At 40.1% G+C, this 13,143-nt stretch overlaps 1 protein-coding gene across 1 annotated transcript in view; it reads left to right on the top strand.

The window, feature by feature from the left end:
• LOC110095641 (pollen-specific leucine-rich repeat extensin-like protein 2) overlaps positions 1-13,143 on the top strand; it is a 34,220-nt gene that overhangs the window by 13,186 nt on the left and 7,891 nt on the right. The gene's annotated exons all lie outside the window — the stretch shown is intronic.

The raw sequence follows: 13,143 nt of genomic DNA, 5'->3' as shown, positions 1-13,143 counted from the left end.
TATACCCACTGCATGGTTGGGGCTAATTTAGGAGGTTTATTTTCAGTACAATTTTCTTCAAATTTCTTTTTCTTAATTATTTTTCATTAAAACCAATAATTGGAATTGCAAATTACTAAAAATCAGTAGAAGCTTACCAAATTCTCTCTCTTTTTTTCAAGAAATGGTCAATTGATGAGTTCTGATTTCTGATGCGGGAAGTCATCTTTTTATTTATTCTTCGGAAACATGTGAATTCTGGCTGTTGTCCAATTGTTTGGAGCCCCATTTTCCTAGGAGAAGTTGTAAGCCAGTAAGTCTTGGTGAAAGGGCATGCTGAATGAATAATTGTCCATTATTTCTTGGTAAATTCTCCCGCTAAGTTTCTCTCTTTTCTCTTATCTCTCCCTTTTCTTAGGCAACCCAAGCCAGTACCACCCTCTGCTTGTGCAAGCTCTCTCCTACTTGGGATGCGCTACTTTCATTTCTCTTTTATCCATTTGTGCTGCCGTACTAATCTAAATCTAGTACTAGCTAGGTTCTATCAAACTTAGATCTATATCAAGGGATTTTGATAACAATTTGCAAAGATTTAGTCAATTGTTTTGACATCTTTGTATAAGATGACCTAGGTGTGAAAGAGGAGGTGTGCTCTTTTGGTAAATCTCAGGAGATTAAAATTTATTGAATATTTGATATTAAATCTTGACATATAATTTTGATTGGAGATGGCTTCATGATGATAATAATTATTATCTTCTTGAATTGATAGATTCTTTTTCATCATATTCTGATTTCTTCCCTTCCTATTCTCAGGTAGAGAGAGTAAAAGAGGAGAAATATTTGTTTTCAGTTTGGTAGGGCTTCAAGATGTTAAATTTTTGCAGTATATTTGAAGAAAAAGGGGTTTTCAAGTGGCACAAACTGTATTAAAGAATAACTCAATTGTAGGAGATATGAAGATTTTTTATTTAAAATTATCTAGTAGCATATGAAATATGTTTTACTCATGTATACTAATTACAAAATAAATCATTCTAAGTGATAATGTTGCCTTTCTTTCTTGGTTGGAATTTGGTTCTTTTTTCACCAAATCCTCCAAGCACCCTTCTTGACTTGTGCTTTATAGATTACTTTCATATTATCAAGCATATATTAGTCTTTTTGTGATAAAATAATTTCACAAGGTGATTCTTTGGGAGGGCGGTATCCTACGAGAGGGTGAAATAGCAGTTTTCTAGTTTTCACATGGAGGACAAGGTGATTCTTTGGGAGGGCGGTATTGATGGAACCGCCTCTTAAGGCGGTTCAGAGAGAACTGCCTCAGCCGGCCCCACCTGGGCCGGAAATTTACTACAGGAGGCGGTTCAAAACCACCTCCCTCCTACCTATTTGAGCTTGCCGCCTATATGTGGGACCCCTTGGATTTAAATTTATTTGAATATTGTTTTTTAGGGAAGGGGTGGGCGGTGGAGCTTATAAATAGGAGAGGTAGGGGGAATGGAGAGGTATGCTTAGATTTGAGTTTCTGTTGGAGTCTTTTGAGGTTTGAGGGCTCTAGACCTTGCGTCTAGAGATTGGGAGAGAACGATCCTCCTCTCGAAAAATAGAGGATCACTTGTATCTTGCTTTGTGTGTTTTGTTTTATTTCCCTTGTTGCAATCCACTGTTTTGGGGCTGATTTTGCCCAGATTTTGCGTTATTCTCGCTGTTTTATTCCAATTAGTGGTAGGTGTGCTTGCGAACACAAGTATTCCCTTAGGGTTACTTGCGCCTATCACAAATCAACTAAAAGAATACAAGTTTTCAAATAAGTTCCTCATTTCTCTGAGATTCTAGAGCAAATCCAAAGTTTGAAGATACTTTCCTCTTATCGAAGTGAAAGATAAGTTATGACTTCTGCGCTAGTGCTATCCTTACCAGACTTGCAAATACCATTCAAATGGGAAGCTAATGCAAGGTAATCGGGCCAATTTTGATATAGGATGGGACACTTGAATTATACTACTTAGAGAGGTTTGAAGCTGTGTAAAAGAATTACCCCACTTATGACAAAGAGTTTTTGGCATTACATCAAAAAAGTATGGCGTGCCTATGTCTTAATGATGGAGAATAGTGCACATTTATCAGAGGTCACTTCAATAAATTTAAACAAAACTACAAAAAAGTAAGGCACATGAAATGCATGAATATCTTCAACATTTGATCTAGATAATCAAACACAAGAAGGGTGATAAACACAAAATGATTGACGTGCTCCCTTAGACAATGCTAACCCCTTATTTTTTTAGCATTATTATACGGGCTGACCTTGTTGTGAAAAAGGAGTACAAATAGCTTCACAAAAACATTTCTTTCTTCAAAGAGGTTCTGGAAGACTTGGGGAAAGGCATTGATGCGGACATCAAAACGAAGATTTGGCGCATCTATCACAGGCGGCGTCGTAAATCGACGGCCATTATTTAAATTTTCATTTATGTATTATTTTCTGAATTTTAGCTCTTATTTTATGTATTTCCTATTTTACCCCTAGGATAGCTTATGTGAGTGTTTTGGCCCAAGGGGCATTTTTGTAATTTTTGAAATTCAAATAAACCTTCCTAAATTCCCTAATCCTATTTTAGGAAAATTTTTGAATTCATGCCTAATTAAATTTTAATTAAGAAAGGATTGAGGCAAATCTTTCCAATCTTATGAATTTAAATTAGGAAGCCTTTATTTGCTCTCACCAAATCCCAATTTCTACTCATGCTCTGCCGCCCACCCTCTATCCTAATTGCGCTAGAAAAGCTTTTCTAGTGCAGAACGTGAGACTTGGCATTTACCTTCAGCTTTATCATAGCTATTAAAACTTGACTCCTCCCTCAAATTCAGCCACTACATTTAATACACCACAAAATTCAAATTCCAGAAATCAAGGCAAGTGAAAATCTGGAATTAGAATCTTTAACCTGCTGTCCAGCAGTTTTTATCACTGATTTTGGGAAATTTAAACCTCTTGGATGCTGGCCAGATTTCTGGCATTAACACCGTGCTCAATTCCCTCCAGAAATCCCTCTCTCACTATTAGCTTAACTTAGGAAATCTTTCCTACATTAAGCCTCTTCATCCCGTCCATAGCCTATTCCTACTAAACCTGTTAAACAATTTGATTTCCAAAAGGAGCTCTCTCAATTTGGAAACAGATTAATATCCGTTTCTTTTCCCTTGCCGCCATCCTCCAATCTTTCTTTCCTTTTCTTTCAAACCAATTACGAATTCAATCCCTTCTCTCTCACGGCCATGCATTGCTGGACTAAAGGCTAAAGCTTTCCCTTCTAATTCTCCTTGCTCCCAAGCATAGAAACCTGTGAATTTCTCTCAGGTTTTTGGTGGAAACCTGAGACCGTTTCAGATTATAGCAAAGTCAATTTTCTGTCCTACATCAGGCATCTTCTTTGAAGTTTACTTGGTAGGATGACTTCTTTTACAATATGCATGCCTAATGTGTAGACCGGGTATAGTGGATTCAGAAGGCGCATGATAGGAAATACTTGAGTTCGCAAGAATCCCCAATAACATCACAAAAACATTTCTTTCTTCAAAGAGGTTCTGGAAGACTTGGGGAAAGGCATCTTCTTTGAAGTTTACTTGGTAGGATGACTTCTTTTACAATATGCATGCCTAATGTGTAAACCGGGTATAGTGGATTCAGAAGGCGCATGATAGGAAATACTTGAGTTCGCAAGAATCCCCAAGGGAAATACTTGAGTTCGCAAGCAAACCTATCACTTTTATGTGAAAACAGCGAGAATAATGCAAAATCTAGGCGGAAAAACAGCCCCCAAATGATGGATTGCAATGAGAAAATAAAGACAAACAAAGACAAAGCAAGATACAAGATCCTCAATTCGAGAGGAGGATCGTTCTCTCCCAAATCTCTAGAAAAACAATCTAGAGCCCAAACACCCAGAACTCAAGAGAACACAAATTCAAGCATGAGAAAACTCTCTCCAATCAGCCCCCTTACTAATACAATTCATTTCCTAATTTCAAACATCTCACATTCAAAATTTTCCTCTCAAATTAGCCTCCCAAAACCCCTTATCCCCATTGTGCTCCAAATGGGTGGCAACATTAAAGGGGGCGGACCCCACCAATCCTCTTGTAATTTTGAACTGGCCTAATAATACCGCCCTCCCAAAGAATCACCTTGTCCTCAAGGTGAAAACTACGAAATTGTTGTTTTAGCCTCTTGTATGGTTCCCATGTGGTATCATAGTTAGACAGATTCTTCCACTTGATTAACATTTCTTTAGCTCCATCTTCTTTCTAGCGAACCCACATCAACTCTAGGGGTTCTAGAATCACGTCCAAGTCCTCAGTAAGTGTTGCCAGTAACTCCGAGCTGACTGTGTAATCTCCAATGGCTCTTCTCAGCTGCGACACATGGAAAATCGGATGAATAGTCGCCGTGGGTGGTAGTTGTAGTCGATATGCTACCGCTCCAATTTTGTCCAATATTACCTAGCGTCCAAAGTATCTTGGAGCGAGCTTTTCATTTCTCCTATGAGCAACTGCGTTTTGTCAGTATGGTCGGAGATTTAAGAACACCCTCTCTCCTACTTCGAACTGAATGTCCTTCCTATGCTTATCAGCTTGTTTCTTCATAATTTTTTGAGCTCTCAGTAGATGCTTCTTTAATTCCTCTAACACTCGATCTCTCTCCTCCAAGTACTCCTCTATTGAAGAAATTGGAGTATTGCTACTCCCAAAGTGACCAAGTGAGGAGGGTCCCTTCTGTGCAACACCTTGAATGAAGTCATATGTGAAGCCGAGTGAAACGAGGTGTTGTATCAGTACTCCGCTCATGATAGCCACTTGATCCATAGCTTGGGTGTCTCTGACACAAAGCATCTCAAGTAGGTCTCCAAGCTTCTATTGACCACTTCCGTTTGACCATCTGTCTGTGGGTGGTAAGCGGTGCTCCTCTTCAGGACTGTCCCCTGCAACCTGAATAATTCCCTCCAAAAATGACTTAGAAACACCTTAGCTCTATATGACACGATTGCCTTCGGTACCCCATGCAATTTGATCATCTCTCTGATGAAAGCTGAAGCCATTGTCACCGCGGTGTAAGGATGTCGAAGGGGAATAAAATGAGCGTACTTGCTCAATCTATCGACCACCATCAGAATCACCGTGAAGCCTTCTGAACGGGGCAGCCCATCTATGAAGTCCATGGATATCTCCTTTCATACCCGTCCTGGTAACGCCAATGGTTGTAGTAGTCCCCCCTTATGACATAGCCATGTATTTATTCCTCTGATAGATCTCACACACCTTGTCACCATCTCCTCCACATCTCTATGCATTCCCTTCCAGTAAAGCGCAGCCGCTAATCTACTGTAGGTCTTCTGCACCCTTGAATGACGCCCAACCGCACTTCCATGAAATTCCTTGAGTAAGTTTGGGATGTGGATGGAGGTCCTGGGTATCACGAACCTCCCTTGATACAGCATTCTGTCCCCCTCTACTGAGTACCCTAGGTGGCTACCACCTTCCCTCAATAATTTCATCTTGATCTTTTCTAACTCCTCATTTCTAGAGCTCTCCTCCTTAATGGCCTCCCAATCCAGCATCAAAGGAATAGACACTGCCATTGTATGTAGCTCTCCCATACATCTGGACAATGCATCTGCTGCCTTGTTCTCCTCTTCTGGTATGTACTGGATTTCAAAATCATACCCCCAACAACTTTGACAGCCATCTCTGATGCTCTTCAGCCACCATACGCTGTTCCAACAAGTATTTCAGGCTCCTCTGATCTGTTCTGACAATGAAATGCATACCTAACAGGTAGGGTCGTCACTTCTAGATTGATAAAACGATAGCCATCAACTCCCTCTCATAGACTGATTTCAGCCTGGCTGTAGCTGCCAACACTTGACTGAAGTAGGCAATGGGTATCCTATCCTGCATGAGCACTGCCCCCAATCCGTATCCTGAAACATCTGTCTCCATTATGAAGGCCTGAGTCAAGTCTGGTAAGCTAAGACGGGTACTGTGGTCATAGCCTTCTTTATTTTCTCAAATGTTGTTGTGGCTGCCTCTCCCCATTGGAATCCATCTTTCTTCAACTGCTTTGTCAGTGGCCGTGCTATAGTATTGTACCCACCCCTTAATGAATCTCCTGTAGTATCATGTCAACCCTAAGAATCCTCTCAACTCCTTCAGATTCTTAGGTAAGGGCCATCTCAACATAGCCTCCACCTTTGACTGATCAGCCGCCACCCCTTCCTTGGACATGATATGACCCAAGTACTCCACATTGATTTGGGCAAAACAACACTTCTTTAGGTTGGCCCTCAACTGATGCTCTTGTAGAACTCTCAATACAAACTTTAAATGCTTTAGATGCTCCTCCTCAGTTCTGCTGTACACCAAGATGTCATCAAAAAACACAAGAGCACAAATTTTCGGAGATAATGTCTGAACACCATGTTCATCAATGATTGGAAAGTAGCAGAGGCGTTGTTCAGCCCAAATGGCATAACCAGAAACTCATAATGCCCTTTGTGTGTTCGGAATGCTGTCTTTGATATGTATTCTTTCCTCATCTGGATCTGATGGTATCCCGACTTCAAATCCAGTTTGGAGAACATCACTGCTCCATACAATTCATCCAAAAGCTCGTCAATCACCGGAATGGGAAATTTATCCGGTACAGTCTCCTTATTTAACGCCCTGTAATCCATACAAAACTTCCAGCTCCCATCCTTCTTTTTAACTAGTGACATCGGGCTAGAGAAAGGACTTACACTTGGTCTGATGATCACAGCCTCTAAAATTTTCCTAATCAGCTTCTCAATTTCATCCTTCTGAATCTGGGGGTAGGGGTAAGATCGTACACTAATCGGTGACACTCCTTTAGAAGAATTGCATGCTCCTGTTCTCTGAGTGGTGGTAACCCTTGAGGTGGCCGGAACATCTCACTGAACTGTTGTATGACTGGTTGCACTACAAGAGGAATGTCCCCCTCTTCCCACCACACGACCCTTTCCAATCGTTGCAGTTCTATCAAATATCCACCTCCAACCTCATGTATGGTTCTAATCATGGACTTGAGAGACACTCTCGCTTTAGACAATCCGACATCTCCCTGTATCACCATTCTCCTTCCCCCCACCACTAATTCCATTCTCAGTGCTCCCCCAATGTTTGTAGTCATTTCATCCCTAAGATGACATCCATACTCCCCAATTCCAATGGAAGAAAATTCTCGCTCACCTATATCCCCTGAATGGTCAACACCACTCCCCTACAAATTTCTCTGCCCATTTCTACCTTTTCAGTGCCCATCATCACCCCATACCCTCCCGTGTCCACTAGTTTCACCCCCAATTGATCAACAATTTGGGTGGAGATGAAATTGTGAGTTGTCCCACTATCTATCAACACTATCACATCCTTATCAGCTATCACTCATTTCACCTTCATAGTGTGATTTGGAGTGAATAGCACAGTTGAATTTAGGGAGAATTCTGCCACATCCAAATGCAACTTCTCTTCCTCTTCCTTCTCAAACCTGCTTCCACTTCCCTCTTCAGCTTCCTCTTCATCACAAACGGTGAAAACCTGAAGAGTTCGGTCCTTACACCTATGCCCTGGCATGTACTTCTCATCGCACCTGAAACACAACCCCTTAGCTCGCTTCTCCTGAATCTCCTTCTTTGTCAGCTTCTTAAAATATCCTTCAGGCCCTCCTCAAGACTTCTCCCTCGGTACTTCCCATGATCCTCCCGGTACAACTCATTTGGGAACTAGAAAAGTAGTAATCATCCTATAGGATCCCCCGAAACTACTGCCACGAGCCCCCCTCTCTAGATGCTTTTGGTCCTCAACCACCTGTGCCAACTCCATGGCCTCCCCCAAGTCGTGCGGCCGCATCTTTCTAACAGCTGCTCTGAGCTCCGATTTGAGCCCTTTCATGAAGTTCCCTTTAAGTACAGTCTCTGTTAGACGGTCCAGTCGGCTAGCTAGGTACTCAAATCGATCACGGTACTCTGCCACTATCCCTTCCTACGTCAAGGCAAATAATTGCTAATAGAAGTCCCCTCCCATTCCGGTTCGGAAACGTTCCAGTAAGCATGCCTTGAAGTCTCTCCAGCCCCTGATGGGTTGCCTCAAGTCTCGGAATTGGTACCAAGCCAGTGCCTTTCCCTCCAAGCATAGTCCTGCTGCTGCCAGCTTCTCTTCCTCTGTCAACCCGTTAATGGAAAAGTAGCGTTCCACCTTGTAGATCCAACCATGTCCATCCTCGCCTCAAAGATGGGCATCTTCAGCTTTCTGACATTCGGGTCACCCCAATTTCCCCTGAATCTTCCATATCCTCCTATGCCACGAACGGGAGGTGCTCCCCAGCTGTCACGATCTTCCCTCCGGCGATCATAACCATAGTCCTCATCAACTTCCCCTCTCATTCTTTCAAAATCAGCACCTCAGTGTTGAAAAACCCCCTTCTTCCCACAAAATAAGCACCCCACTTTTCGTAATCCATGCTCATCTCCTCTCTAGAAAGTGGTTCTAGAGGTGGCATGTCATCCTCCCCCTTAGGACCTCCACTTCCAGATTTTTCCTCCCCCTAAACAGGTTCAGATTCCCTCCTATACCATGGCTGCTGGTGATCTCCCTTGCTTCCGATGTCGTCGGATTGTTCTTCACCTCTAATAGTTTCTTCAACATCTCTTCCATCAAATTGAACTTTCCTTCCAACCTTTTATTGTTGGAGGAGATTTGATTTTGAAAATCAAAGAATTTTCCTCCAAATCCGATTTCAATTGCCCAATTTCGCCTTCCAACACTTCGACCTTCTTTCCGGCCATCTTTCTTCTCAAGGATCTCAAGAGAGCTTCTACCGGATGCAAAAAACCCCGCTGAGATTTCAAAAATTTAGCCGTCGATGGTCCCAAGATAATGCTCTGATACCAATTTGATAGGAAATACTTGAGTTCGCTAGCAAACCTATCGCTTTTATGTGAAAACAGCAAGAATAATGCAAAATATGTGAGGAAAAATAGCCCCGAAACGATGGATTGCAATGATAAAATCAAGCCAAACAAAGACAAAGCAAGATATAAGTGATCCTCAATTCGAGAGGAGGATTGTTCTCTCCTAAATATCTAGAAAAGCAATCTAGAGCCCAAACACCCAAGAACTCAAGAGAACACAAAAATTTAAGCATGAGAAAACTCCCTCCAACCAGCCCCCTTACTAATACAATTCATTTCGTAATTTCAAACATCTCACATTCAAAATTTTCCTCTCAAAACTCCTCCCCATTGCTCCAAATGGGCGGCAGCATTAAAGGAGGCGGATCCCACCAATCCTCCTCTTGTAAATTTGAACTGGCCTAACAACCTATGATGCACCGACACTTCTCCTCAAAGAGGCGTGCAGTGTCCGACACCGTGTCCGACACGACACTCGTCCGACACTCCTCCGACACGTGTCGGACACGCCGAAAACGTGTCCGATTAAAAAAAATATTAAAAATAAATTGGACACGCGTGTCCGACACGCGTATCTTAAATATTTTATAATTTTTTTAAAACAAAAGGAGTACAAATAGCATCACAAAAACATTTCTTTCTTCAAAGAGGTTCTGGAAAACTTGGGGAAAGGCATCTCCTTTGAAGTTTACTTGGTAGGATGACTTCTTTTACAATATGCAATCCTAATGTGTAGACTGGGTATGTTGGATTCGGAAGGCACGTTCACTCGATACTTTAAAGGAGGCAAAGCATTGCAAAATTTATAATGCTACATTCATTGGCCCAAAATGTGAGAAGATGTTGGTAAGTTAGTTAAAGGGTGCATACGGCATAGTATTTCAAGTCTTTAAACTGAAAACTCGAATTCTGTATGCTTTTGCTTATGCCAAGCCTCCTATAAGAAAGCTTTTCCATAAATTCATGCGAGAATTGTATAGGACTAAAAAGGGCCACAATCTCTTAAGGGCATTGGTGGTTTTTCAAAGATGATTATTTTAATACGTATAGGAAAACAATCTCAAATAAGGTACTGACATATTATTCTTTTAGTATATGGGGGCACACTTTAGACTGTGTAACTCTGTTGTGTTTGATAGAGGTATCTGATTACTTGACTGTTTTCAGATGAACACAATTTTGAAGAGGTGCATTGCATTTTATCCATAGATAGATGGCCATAGAGATGTGTGAACAGGATAATGGTGCATGAGTGCATCTCTTACGGGATTGCAACATTAATCATCCAAAGACTAAGGATGATAGCCTACCTTATAGATAGTTTGAAATTGTACGCTCCTTAATTATGAAGTCTTCGGTTGAGGTCTGTTTGGGTTATTGCCTCAAAACTCATTTGACCTCCAGTTCTCTATCACCCCTATTATTAATAGTGGGATTAAAGTCGTCAAAGAAAGAGAACCAAAATTCTTTGACGGAATTAAAAAAAATCCACATGTTGATGGAGAAAAAATTGCAAATAACTTAACAAATTACAAGGAAAGGCACATTCAGCATCGTGTCAAAGCCAACTTCCAAGTTGTCGTCTTATTTGGTTGCTTTTGGACAAGATTTGACCGTAGGGTGGAAAACTAGAATTTGAAGCCAATCTAGGATGAGCCACTTCATGTTTTCAAGAAAACCGGAGACAATGCCTGCCAAATTGAGCTGCCACCATATGGTTGATGATGTAATTAGTGGTGAATGTAAAAATGTTGAAGTTTGAGAGCCTATAGAAGTATTTTCTATAGATACATTAAGGGAGCACGTGGTACCATTGGAGTTGAACATTCTCTTGTAGGAGAAGTTAACTGCTATATGGTATGGTCAGAAGAAAACTTATCACATTGGAAAATCTAGTGTTGCAAAGTTATACACGAAGTAGGCTGTGCAGGCAACTTTCCTTCATCCGAGGTTATAATTTTACAACAATGAATTTCTCCTACAAGGGTGCTATCTAGGAATCGTATATAGTAGATGAATAGATCATTCATGATTGTAATTTGGGCATGATTGTAATTTGGGTATCAGATCATGAAGAAATCAATCGGATGTGATCTTTAAAATTTTGACAGTTTTATCTTTTGATGGAGATTTCCAATGGTGGTGATTCTCATATCACATTATTGAGATTTGAGATCTAGTTATCATGAGTTCATGGGTGAAGATGGATCAACGAACATAGGATGTTGATCGTTTGTGATGCACAAAATCTGAACCGTTAGATGATGATCTAGACGACAACAAGATTAGGATGAATTTTATTTTAATTTGTTTTGGACAAGTTTGTAGGGTGAAAAAGGATTCATGTAGCCGACCCCATATAGTGGGACAAAGCCCTTTTTTTTTTTCTTTTTTTTTTTAGAATAGTGGGACAAAGGCTTGATGTTGTTGTTGTTGTTTTTGTTGTTGTTGTTGGACAAGTTTGTAATTCAAATTAAAATTCAAGGATAAGGGTGTTATCTAGGAATCATATATAGTAGATGACATAGATCATTCATGATTGTAATTTGGCCATCAGATCATGAAGAAATCAGTAGGATTGTGATCTTCAAAACTTTGACAGTTCGATCTCTTGATGGAGATTGCCTATGGCGGTGATTCTCAGATCACGTTGTTGAGATTGGAGATCCAGTTTTCATGAGTTCATGGGTGAAGATGGTTCGATGAACATAGGTTTGGTGATCGATTGCAAGGCACAAAATCTGAACCATTAGATGACAACAAGATTAGGATGAATTTTATTTTAATTTGTTTAGGAAAAGTTTGTAATTTCAAATCAAATGTTAAGATAGGAATGCTTATTTTATGGAGTTTGTACAAGAATTTGTTTCTTTCTATTGTTGAGGTAGTCTAGGAAAGATAAAATTGAATTTAAATTAAATTTCTACTGTAATTTCCTATTTAAAGGCTGGATTCTTGCAGTAAAAATCCATCCATATCTCCCAAAATTTTTTCCTTTCTTCTTCTCCTTTGTCCTATGGTTGGCCTTATGGCTTCGTGCTCTGACAACGAGCTTATAGGCTTGCTGTTTTCACTGATTCAAATACGGCAAAGGTATCTTGTTGCTAGTGCAAAAAATAATTCTTGGCGGCTGTTTACTGCAAACCAAATAAGTAAAGCAATAAAGGTGTTCCTCATTTTTGTTGTTTCCTTAGCAATTTAATTGGACCTAAAACCTAAGGAATTCCTCATTTTTGTACTTCAATTTTTTCAATTCATCTACAATATGACAGCCAACTTAGATGAAAAAAGAAGTAATGTTAGTCTAATGTCAAAGATGTGTGCATAGATATATTATTTTGGATTCCGATGCGGTGTTTAATTCACAGAGAATTCTATTTTAATCCTTGATGATGTAATTTTGTATTTTGATGGTTACTGCTGTCTAGCTAATTCTCATCTTTGTTTGGTTTACAGCCATATGCATTTGCTGTCTTTGCTGACCAACAATCTGCAGTTGCTGCAATGCATGCTTTGAATGTAAGAAATTATACAACATTGATTTATATGTATATTGATGTTTCTCTTCGCTTTTGTTTGCCTTTGTTGGAACTTTAATTCACACAATTTGAAAAAAGAATTTTTTTTGTTTTTTTGTTTTTTTTTATGTTGTGAAATGTTGTGACAGCTACTCAATTTTACCATGTTGACATTATCAAAGATGGATTCCGACTTGGTGCTTGGGGAGGGGTTTGTAGCTTTGCTGTAACTGGATATGAGCTATATTAAGTACAAATGGAATCCAGTTCTTAGTCTGGGTGGTAATTGGCCCAAAGCGATGTTAGATATCTGGTGTTTGAGTTCCACCAAAAAGATACACTAAATACAATGAGAAAAGCTTAGACATATATCTAATAAATAATACCTTTTTTTCTTGATGTCAATCTATAATATCCATTAAAAGGCACACTTACTTCATGGGGATTTCAGTCAATGGGGAGTTTGGGGTAGGTTGATGTACAAAGTATTATCCCATTTTAGAGGTGCATGATTTCAACCCATAACCTCCAAATTAGGCATATATATTTGGTTGCGGTTAATTGAAGTTCCATTTTCAAATCTGACTCGACCAGTGGTCTGCTTTTAACCATTGGATGCCCAGTAACAGGCCCAAAATGAGAAAAAGCCTCCCCTG

The sequence above is a fragment of the Dendrobium catenatum genome, unplaced genomic scaffold, assembly GCF_001605985.2.
Source record: "Dendrobium catenatum unplaced genomic scaffold, ASM160598v2 original_scaffold_76759, whole genome shotgun sequence".
NCBI lineage: Eukaryota > Viridiplantae > Streptophyta > Magnoliopsida > Asparagales > Orchidaceae > Dendrobium > Dendrobium catenatum.
Note: the sequence above shows the minus strand (reverse complement) of the source record. Positions and strands in the feature narration are given on the sequence as shown.